Below are 12,083 nucleotides of genomic sequence, written 5' to 3'. Positions count from 1 at the left end.
GTTGATGACTTTGTGTGAGAAACTGGGTATCTTGTGAAGATATTCTAAAAAATAACATATAACCAATAGTAGGTAAGAAGAAAATGTCTTACAGATTTGTGTAAAAAAGAGTATTTATTTGTAAATTCTAAAGTGCATGAAGAAGTTCAAAACACCTCAGATTAATTTCATAATATGATTGCCATTGGAATCAGCACACTTTGGACAACGATATTAGTTTAGTAGTTTGGTTGATGACTTTCCATGTATGTGTTATGACTCTGCCTATTCTTTGTATCTAGCAGCAGTACCTCATACCACCAGAGGTGCTGCTGTTCTGTTCCCGAACTCGTCAACATGCCTGAAGGAGTTAATCTCCTTGCCTGATGCCTAATTAGAACTGCACCTGTCGCACTGCTTCAAATACCTGCCTCAAGCTGTGATCTGTGCAGTTCATCCGTTTACTCCTGGCTGCTGCTGGTTTCCCCCTGTTCCTGTGTTTGCGCCATTGCTGCTTGATCTTCTGTTGTGACCCTCGGCTTGATTCCTGGACCCAGCTTGTTTGCCTGTTACCCTGACCTTCGGATTGACTTCTGGACTTAGTTTATTCGCTTGTGACCCTGATCTCTGCCTGGCTATTTGGATTCTGTTAACCTGATCTCTACTTGATCCCTGGACTCTGTCTGCTTCCCTGGACAGCCAAGTGCCTCCTGGACTGGGGCAACTTATATTACCTGTTCCTGCCATTTAACAGTACAGTCACTATTTGGAACCTGTTCTTTTCCGTGGATTTGAGTTCTCCTTGTTTATGTATTTGCCTGAATAAAGACATTTTGCTTTATACATCCGTTGCTGCTTCATGAATGCACTAGGAATCATAACAGTATGACTGCAATATAGTTGAATAAATCAGTTTTATGGGGAATGTTCAAGTGTGGGTGTTGTTCTGAATTCCATTTTTTTTCTTCAATTGAATAACTACTGACATACCTCCTAAATAAAGATCACAAAAATACAAATTTCCCAGCTTCTTGCAGGCAAATAATTGTCCGATAGCTTAAAGTCATTTCAAGCTTCCCTCTCCATTCCGTTCCAAACTTGAATGCTCCCATTGCTAAATTCACGTATTCAGTATCCAGGTAGATACATAAGGGAAAGGAAAACACTGTAAACATAAATGGAGATTGACAATATATCACTTTGCGCTCCCATTTTACTTACAGTGATCATGCTGAAAAGCTGAAAAGACGTTCGTTGCTATTTACATAGCAACCAGCAGAATCAATGAGGCACTGGCTGTGTGTGAGGAGAGGACCCTACTATTGTTGTTAGGCAACTAGTCCAGAGTCTAGCGGCAGACATCCTGCTCATACAGGAGACTTGGTACAATGACACTTCCACTTAATAAGGAGACTTGTTGGTAACAGATCAGATATGTGGCATAACTAAACACATCAGGGCACAATCTACCGCTGGTTGACAGGGCAAAAATGCCAGTTATAGATCATCATTATCATCATCACCATTTATTTATATAGTGCCACTAAATCCTCTGCGCTGTAGAGAGAACTCAGTCACATCAGTCTGACATGTAACGGTGATCATCAAATTTCTAAACACATGAGAATGCAATCATCTGTCACCTGACAGGGAAAGAACACTAGTAACAGATGTGGTAGGCAGTGGCGAAACTAAAGTGGACTGTTCTAGGCACTTAGGGACACTTTGGAGCTCTACTGAAAAAATTAGATATGTTAAAACAAATGAATGGGGGGTCCAAATGTTGTGATAAACTGGACTTTTAAGTCGTATTTTTACTCCTTACACTATGTTCATTTCCAGCTCAGCTCACAAATGACAGCGCAGTTGCCATATACCTTGTAATGCAAAATGAGGATAATTAGGCTCATATTGAAAATAGAGATGTATTGCCCATCCGCATATTTTGCCTTTTTTCAAGTGACTTTTAGAGACACCATTATTTATAATTTCTTTCATATCTAGAGAAAGTCCTTAAAGAGCATTATGGAAGTTAAACCATGTTGTTGCTTCATTTGCATTACCATAATCCTTGGAGATTACAATGAGTCTCACACTGTGATTTTTAGGTGTCTGGAAAAAGCTGATAACACTCTGCACGTGGCATATGAATAAGCAGTTGTGGGACACGTTTCTGAGTTGATCTTTGTAGCAGCTGTATATTTTTATGTTATTATAACAAGTCTGTTGGCTCCAATTTATACATTTATCGGATTACAGAAAATAGAGGTACAGAAAATTGAAAATACTGCTAAACCATATGAAGATTAGGTAGATCCAAGGTTGAAAATTTTTTAACCGTTTGCTAATTAAAGAAATATTTTCTAGTGCAATAGCTTAAAACTATGTACAGTTGAAAAAAAATATTACATCTTAATAATAATTATCTTTAAATATCTGCTTTTACAAAATAATAACATTAAAAGTTGCTTAATAATTGATCATTGAAAGAAACATAAAATAATTGGAAATTACTGAGTTCCAAATAAAATTTAGTATCCCCTGCATCTGTCACTAACATACTGCAATCCACTGGTAGAACCAAACACACTCCATCAAGATTAGCATGGAAACTCTGTGGAGAGGGGAGTGCCATTGATATTGACATAATTTCAATTGTTTACCTGATTAAGGGACCAATTCAGTAACACATTTTCGCATGTACAATGCTTCAAGTGTGCAAACATTATACATTTTAGCTTTACTACCCGCAACCAGAGTATGGAATTTTACGACCATGTTTTATCTCCATCAAAAGTATAGGATGAGCTCAAATTCAATTATTTTCCTGTAATATTACTTATGAGTCATTATTATCGACTGAAAAAACTTTCCACTCTTTAGGTGGTGAAAGATTCTGAGACAATTGGATTCAAGCATAAATGTGCTTTAATGTCACATGTAATCTATAAATTGTGTATGTTTCATTCCAAAAAAAACAATAAGGACATTTTTAATTAGTTTAAAAAAATTAACTGTTTGCTATGCACACCCACTGCTCTTAGGGATAAGTATCGCCAGCTATACCCTTTTGTTAATAACATCTCAGGAAAGAAGAGACCACCAAACAAAATAATTTATGGATTAAATAAATTAATTTTTAAGTGTAGTTCTGTTAGCCAGTTACCCACTGTGTCCCAAATGTATATGCAAACTACATGTAAAAAAGGTATCTCGTGCAATTGCTCTGTGGTTTACATGTGGTATACCATCAGCTAATATGCTTTGGACATGTTCTGATGGGTTTGTGAATGTGTCTATCATCATCAGCATTATTAATATATATAGCGCCACCAATTCTGCAGCGCTGTACAGAGAATATTTATCATTCACATCAGTCCCTGCCATTTGGAGCTTACAGTCTAAGTTCCCTAACACACACAGACAGACACAGGACAGGGATTCATTTTGTCAGCAGCCAATTAACCTATCAGTATGTTTTTGGTGGTGGTAGTCAGCATATTGATGCTGACTACCCGACAAGACTTACCCCTACGTGTTCAGAGCGAACGCCTCCTTCACAACCAGGCTCCTTCCCGACTGCTCTGACCAATGACTTGAAGGCATCGCGACAAATGAAGACGGCGACAACAGTTGATGGCCTCACCGGCGAGCGCGACGCTGTTATAGGTGCTGTTAAGGGGGTAATGTAAGTATGCGGGCATGGACAATGTACTTTGCAAAGTAGGGGTAAGTCTTGCCGGAATAATGATCATCATTATTCCGTACCCCACCCGTTTATGGAGTGTGAAAAAACCAGAGCACAGGTGAACATGCAAATACCACACACATAAGGCCCTGGTCGGGAAGTGAAGACAGAATTGCTAACCATTGATTCACTGCGCTGTCCAGATGCATGTTCCACGTAACTTTTTTTTTCAAGTCAATAGTCTGTTCATTTTTTAAATGGGGTTTCTAGCATGCAAAAATTCCATTAATGTGAATGACCCATTTAAATACATCTCCAGTACTAGCACTAGATAGCCAAGGCTGGTTTCCATTAAAACAAAGGGACCACAAGCTGTTAAAGTGGAAACTAAAATCACACTAAATAGACTGGCCCAGCTATACACTAGTTATATACCAGGCTGGCTAGACTTTTGTTTACAAATTAGGCTATGTACACACTGAAGAATTTTTCGACCGACGTGTTATCGCAAACGATTGTACCTATGAATGAAGGTCCGATCAGTTTGGCGATTCATCCATACACACTGACACGATTTACCTTAAGATCTGTGCTCTTCATCTGGTCCTTCATCTGGTCCTCTAGTCTTCAGAGAATGACCGCACAATATTCATTCATTCATTCTTGTCACATTGTCACACTGATTAAAACTGCCTTGTTATAGCTATCCACATGTCCTAACGAATTTCGTTCGCTTTTGTGACTCTGAAACGAAACATTCTGTCTCAGAACAACAAATTAATTATTCCTTCTACAGCAGTCTCTACATTTATTCGCTGGGACATTCGTTGCTGGAACCGACTCTGTAAACTCTATGGAGATCGTGAGCATGAGTGCATGCACACTACATGATCAGTCGGTGATTGGTCGGAAAATATTAAAACGTACAACCAACCAAATGAGCCAACAATCGACACTTTGGAACTACTTTCGACCATCGTGTACATATTAACCCGACTTCCGACCAAACAGTCATATAGCGGCTGATTTCCATGATTATTTGATGACAACGCTCCAGTGTGTACCTAGCCTTAGTTTATTTATAATTTTTTAACACTAACTTTTCAACTGTCTCCTTTGTCAACAGCCATGCATGATAATGAGATGTAGGGAACAAATATAGCTGGCCTAAATAGTTAGCATTCAACAAATGACACACCTGCAACTGTGCTTTGGTAAATAAACATATAAAAGTTAACTACAAAAAGTCTAGTTCTGCTTTCCACATACAAATCAATATTAAAATATATGAAACTGGTTCGCACAAAACCCTAAGCCCTGTCTTTCAAGAAGGTACATACATTGTACATTGAAAATCCTTTTATTACAGGCAGACAATTATATCAAATTGCCTTCAATTTTATTTATTTTCAAATATAATGTTTAAACTCATGAAAGGCAAATTGCATAATGGAGTAAAAAATATCTACCAAACAAAGTAATGATATAGCCAATCATTCTACAAATTCATTCATTGTTGCACCATCATTCACCATCTATTATTCACACTATAAGAATTAGAAATGATCCTTATAGTATAGACCACACCGTCCCATCAATCACTCTACACAGTTCTGGAGTCACAGTGCAGTCCCCCTATAGAGCTGGATTACCTGCAGACACAAAACCTTGGCTCTCTAAAACTATCAATTGCCCAAACTTTATTGCACTTTCATTGGCATAAAGTGGCACATAAAAGCACAACCTGCAGCCTAGAGCTACATTGTTTAAACCCCTGCTTGAAACTACATCCTACAAGCCTCCAGCATGAAGTCCCATTGCACAGACAACTGCCTGGAGACAATTTGTACAGATCTAAAGTCATACTGCAAGATCTAAATTAGCAATGCACAGGTCCTATTCACATTTACAGAACTAACCACATTGCACATGGCCCAAACCATATAGCACATAGCCCCAAGCAACATTGGACTGGCCCTGTGCCACATTGCAATTGCTTCCATTCCCCTAGGACTGTCCTCGGTCACATTGCAATGGCTACCAGATGTCGAAGTCGTATAATTGGATGAACGAAAGTATATTGGTTAATATTGTTTTACTGGTCGATTGCACTCAGTATGCCACGCTACACATGGCATACTGCGATCGCACAGTAAAATACGCACGTACACACTCGCATTACAACATTTAGTTATTTATATAATTCATATTCATATTGAATCTATTCTACAGTGATTTATGAGCAGATAGCATTTAGTTTATTATTAGTTTATATGTTATGATTATATGTACACCTCAGTGTAATTTAAGGTTCAGGTTAAAGGAAATATGTCATGTCTGATATCATATTAATCCCCTTTACATCAGCAGCTGTCCGGTGCATTTGGCGAAGAGATCGCACATTGCATACCGTAGTTATTGATGTTAGGGAATAAACCTTTAATATGATGCTGACTATAAAATGCTAATAGACTAGGTGTAACTGGAGTCCTGGCGGGAACAAAGGAGCACATCCCCTGAAGATATGACCCCCACCTTTGGATTCTTTAGTTTTAACTAGCCTATGACCTGTTTACCCTGGACCCACCCGAAGTCTGGACCTATAGAAGCAAGCCACATCATCTGCATTGTTCCCTCTGTAACACTGAATGTATATATATCATAGCTGCGTTCCCACTAGCTTCAGTCTACTTTGACCACAGTATTCAAGGGTGAACTACTGTACACTGGTACTCGTGGGAGCGCAGTGCGAGCGCATGCGAACGCAGCGGTATGTATGTATCTTTTGGTATTGGCTGTACTGTACTGTTGATTATATTATAATCAAATATTGAACTGTTAACTTTTTACATCTGCTAAAATAAATCACTTTGTGCGTTGGAAACACAATACAATCGCCTATGCAATGCTTATTTGAAAACGATAGAATTACTTTAATACAGATACATTGCACTGGCCCTCAGTGACATTGTACTGACCACAGTTACATTCCACTAAACCCCTGCCTTATTACAATGTTCCACAGCTATATTGTACTATTCTCCATCCACCTTTACGTAACCCCTAACCAGTTCCTTAAGTGAGTTTGGGAAGTGGCAACTTCAGGTAGCAATGCTTGTTGTAACATGCATGTCTGCTCAGAGGTGACTGTTTCCACATGAAAGCAGCAGATGCTGAAGTGATAATAACAGTAACTGTCAGGAGGTTATCAGACTGAGCAGTAGATGGGTGCGGGTGGTGTTGGGGAGTGACCCACATGCCATCGTTCAAGCTCTGCTCCCTCCCTCCAAACACTCCGCCAGCAAAATCTGACTGTGTCTAGACTTAAATCCAGTCCTGCCACAATCTAAACAAATCATTTATTGCTCAAAAGGAATGTGGTTTAATGTGTTGATGATAGGTCTGCTTTAAAGTCCCAGTTTTGGGATTTAAGCATAAAACTGTTTATGCCTGGTTGAAGTAAAATGTGTAATTGAAACAGTTTTATATAGATGTCAGTTCCACTTTCAGGTAGAGGGTCTAAAATATTACATGCATATTCTTTCAGCATGCTAATTAAGCTTGTGCTGCTTCTTTCTACTACAGATAAAAATGGTTTACCACCAAATGAAGATAGTGAAAGCTTCTATGCAGTTGACTGCTAACAAGTCTGTTGCCAGGTAGATCTTATGCCCAATGGAATATCTTTGCTTCAAAGTTTCCTCATTATGCTACCTGCATGTGTTGTTGAAAGTGAGCAATTGCCTTCCTTTAAGAGCAGGGACAAAATTAATCACATTCTGAGCACAGCACTTTCTCCCCATGTTGTCTAATTCAGATTGTAAAGAAAATTAGAGCTGTATACATTAATATATACAAATGCCATGCACAGACTGATTAACAGACTGATTAACAATTTATGTGCAGTCATTGTGGATTTGTTATTGAAGGTCTTCTCTGGAACATAAGAACTTGACAGCTTGTGATCTTGTAATGTAAGTGTAAAGGTCAGTGCACTGTAGAAAATTCCTCTAAGGCACACACAGAAATACAGTATTTTTATGCTTCAGTACCAGTCATGGCTGAATCATTTGAAATGTATGACAGTAGAAATGGTTCCGCTTGTTGTAGCCAGCAACACTGATTAACTCACACAGTATAACAGCATAATAACTATTACAGATAAGGATAGTTTTCAAAAGTGCACCACAAAATATTTGCGTCACTTCGCCAGCATAAATTGGCCTACCCTACCATGACCATACAGCAAAATGAATTGATCGTGGTTGTTATCCCGGCTCTATTTATTTCTTTTTTTAAAAAAAACATTTATTTATGGAAGGTTAAGTTTTCACAAGCAAAACATAAGGCATAAAAAATGGGAATATAACAAAAAAACAACATATGAAAAAGGTAACATGAACTAATTAGGATAATCTATAGCAGAACTTGAGTGAGATGACCAATTTTACATATAGAAAGGAAGCAAATGTGGGAGAGAGAGGAGGAGGAAAAAGAGGACAGTGTGGCTAAACCGTCAAAGAAATTGGAAGGGAAGAGGAAAGAAGAAAAAATCAGAAAGAGAAAATTTAGAAGTTTGGGTTCAGGTAAATGGGTAGCACGACTGGAAAAAGGCCAGCCAAGGTCATCATGTCTTGTCAAAGGATTTGGTAGAGTTTTGAGAATGCAAGTTATCTATTCCATACGTTGGGTATACCAAATTCTATTGATGATAATTTGAGTGGTGGGAGGGATAGGCTGCTTTCAATTGGCAGTTAGTTAACAGGTGGCCGCTAATTTTATATGCTGAATAAGTTTTATTTTGATGAGTTATAGAGAGGTAAAGGGAAGAGGTAAAAGGAAAAATTTAGGATTCAATAATTTGAAGAACTGCAAAGATTACATTGTTAATGTCTGTCCAAAAGTTTGCAAGTTTTGGAAAACCTCCTAAAATGTTAAGCTACATCCTTCAACAACATCTGCCTGATGAGTCAATATGTATCTTTTTCAATTTTGTCGGGGCATAGTACCATCTATATAGTATTTTCACAAAAATCGATCTAGAGGCGACATTCTCCTGTGTCTCAGCCCAGTCCAAGGATCTCCCCAAAATTACGCTCCCAGACCAGTTTGCGTGAAGATGTAGTGGAGAGAATGAGCTCCAAGTATAGTATTGATATCAGACCCAATGTGGATGTCTGTTGTAAACAGAGCAATTCAACAGTGGATAGGGGTGAAGATTTTGCTATGGAAATTTGATAAAAGTTTTTAGTGGGGATATTAAATTTAGATTTGATGCCTGAAAACAAAAGAAACGTAGCATCTCGGGTTAGGTCGTTCATGAATTTAATGGCACTCCTCTGCCAAGGGGTAATGCCAGAAAATAATTTTGGATTGTTATAGAGCAGAATCACCAGGGAGAGTTAAGGAGATAGATTATTTCTTTGGTTTGTGTAGCACCAGATTGGTAGAGAGTGAGAGACAATGGGCTTTGAAGAGCCTGCAATGAGTCTGTAGAAACCTAAGGTGAGATGCAGGTGAGAAGAGTCCTAGACCCTCTGCCTCAATGAAGGGTCCATAGTCTAGTAGTTCTAGGGCTGTTTCATAGTATAATTTGACCAAGTTGAGCCACAAGAAAATATTGTTTAAAATTTGAAATTCCCAAAGCACCACACAAGGAGAATATCTGCAAAACCTGGGGTTGTACTCGTGGACACGTGTCCGCCGGTCTGTCTTGATTTGGGAGAGTAAGCGGGGGAAGTTTGCCTGGAAGAGCTGATGATAGCGTTTGGTTACAAACACTTCCAGGTATTTGATTTTTTGCAGTGCCAATTACATGGGTACGTCTATTCTAGGGAGGCCTTTTCCTCTCTGCTGATAGAAAAATCGAAACCTTCTGTTTTCTAAGTATCAATTTTAAAACCTGAAAACTGACTATATGAGTAATTTTCTGTAAGTGAGGGAGGGGATGTGAGTGGGATTTGCTATGGTCAATAGGTCATCATCAGCATAAAGGGCCAATTTATGCTATGTGGTGCCTACCCGGATACTAGATATCTCTTTGTTAACTGCAAACAGTTCTATAATCAGCATGAAAATAAGCAGAGAGAGGGGGTACCCTTGCCATGTACCATTGAGGGCATTTTATTTTTATAAATGGAGTTAATCAGGCCAGTGTCTCCTCTGGTATTATTCGCAGTCTGTCTCCCTGGGATAAACCCTACTTTGTTTGGATGAACTGTTTGCCAAACTTTTCGCACAAAGTTTCAGATCAACATTGAGGAGGGATATGGTCTGTAGCTACAACCTTGAGTAAGGTCCCTCTTTGGATTTGGAATCACTGTTATGCTTGTTAAGGTGGTAACAGAATCAAATAATGCCCTCTTCAGCACTATTCTATAGAAATATGTTAAATGAGGAACAAGGACTTCCAAAATCTTTTTGCAATGTTGGCCATTCGCAGAAGATTTTAGAGAAGCTAAGGTTTCTTCTCAGGTTATTTCCGTATTTAAGGAGGATAGTGGAGGTATGGTAAGATTGGGAAGGAGAGTATTCGCTAGGTATGCCTCCAGGCTATCAGTAGTTACCCGGATCGTCATCATACTGATGGCGATCCGGGTAGGTTATACAGAAAGTTATAAAACTCTTGCTATTCTTTAACAAATTCACTAGGATCTTAAGTAATAGACCTATTGCTTTTTTAAATGTATCTATCAGACCGAGGGCTCTTTTTTTCCCTAATTTTCTCAATAGCATGGAATCAGCCTTATCGGCATTATCGTAAAAACATTGTTGAAGCTTCTTCATAATAAAGTTGAGCATTGTTTGTGCCGGACAAGCAATGATGAGATTTGTCATTCAAGAGATGCCATTTCAGCGACCTCCAATTTCTTGGCAGCCAAGGCAATGCTGATAATTGTGACTTTGTGGTCTTCTCAGAAAATTCCTGGGGTAGATGTATCAAGCTGAGAGTTTTCCGACGGGTTTGAAGAACAATCAGATTCTAGCTATCATTTATTTAGTGCATTCTACAAAATGATAGCTAGAATATGATTGGCTGCTATAGGCAACATCTCCACTTTTCAAACCCGCCGGAAAACTCTCGGCTTGATACATTTACCCCCTGGTGTGATTATAGGCTGTGAATAGTCTATAAAAAATGTAGAGATCACTGTTTTGATGGTATAAATAACACCAATTTTTAAGAGCATTAATTCACCCTAGTGCCATCTATGAGGCGGAAGAACGGATTGAATTATATCTAGAAGGATATATACTCTTGTTCACACTCTCCAAGAAAGTGGAGTGATTCCTGCTTCTGTAGTCAAATTTAGTCATTGAGAAATGTGGATCATATCTATACGTGAGTATAGTTGATGGGGAGCTAAGAAAAGGGTGTAGTCTCTGGCAGAGCTTTTATGATGCAAGAGTCATCAAGTTATGTTGTTTGAGTGGGTGGGGTACGTTTGTCCGTCTGCAATAAAGCCAACAAAATGTAGACCGACCTAAAAAATCTGATTACTCTAAGGCCGACAAGGATGAAATATAGACTTACCATATAAGTGACATACAACATTCCCCGCACGCTTACATGCTGTCAGCTGGAAATTTCGACTTTGTAAAATGTCTCTAGGGCGAATGACGTCAGTTACAATGGACAGAGTGAGAATGCAGGTTTTGAAGTGGTAATGGCCAAACCCGTTGCCTGTATAAGGTAATCCAAAGAAATGACTACCATCGGTTTGAGTAGGGTACTCAGGGTCAGAAAATCCCTGAAAGGGGCGTTGTCTATTTTTCGGGGGGAAAGATGGCCAAGGGTGTTGATTTGTCTAAAGTTGGATTCAGAGTAACATTAAAGTCATCTCTTCACAGAACACATTTCCAATGCTACCCAGTCCAATGTCCAATGTCGGTGTGCTGTACACCACTCCATCCAACGCTTGGCATTGGTCTTGGTAATGTGAGGCTTGCATGCAGCTGCTCGGCCATGGAAACCCATTCCATTAAGCTCCCCCCGCACAGTTTTTGTGCTTACATTAATGCCAGTGGAAGCTCGGAACTCTTCAGCTATGGAATCAGCAGAGCGTTGGCGGCTTTTATGCACTATGCGCTTTAGCAGTCATTGACCCCACTCTCTGATTTTGCGTGGTCTTCCGCTTCATGGCTGAGTTGCTGTTGTTCCTAAATGCTTCCACTTTCTAATAATATCACTTATAGTCGACCATGGAATATTCAAGCAGGGATGAAATTTCACAAATCGTCTTATTGCAAAGGTGGCATCCTATCACAGCACCACGCTTGAAGTCACTGAGCACTTCAGAACGACCCATTTTGTATCACAAATGTTTGCAAATGGAGACTGCATGGCTAGGTGCTTGATTTTGTACACCTCTGTCAATGAGTATAATTGAATGCCTCAATTCAATAATTAACAGGT

This window comes from Mixophyes fleayi, chromosome 2 (genome assembly GCF_038048845.1).
Source record: "Mixophyes fleayi isolate aMixFle1 chromosome 2, aMixFle1.hap1, whole genome shotgun sequence".
NCBI classification, from domain to species: Eukaryota; Metazoa; Chordata; class Amphibia; order Anura; family Limnodynastidae; genus Mixophyes; species Mixophyes fleayi.
This window is presented reverse-complemented; position numbering follows the sequence as displayed.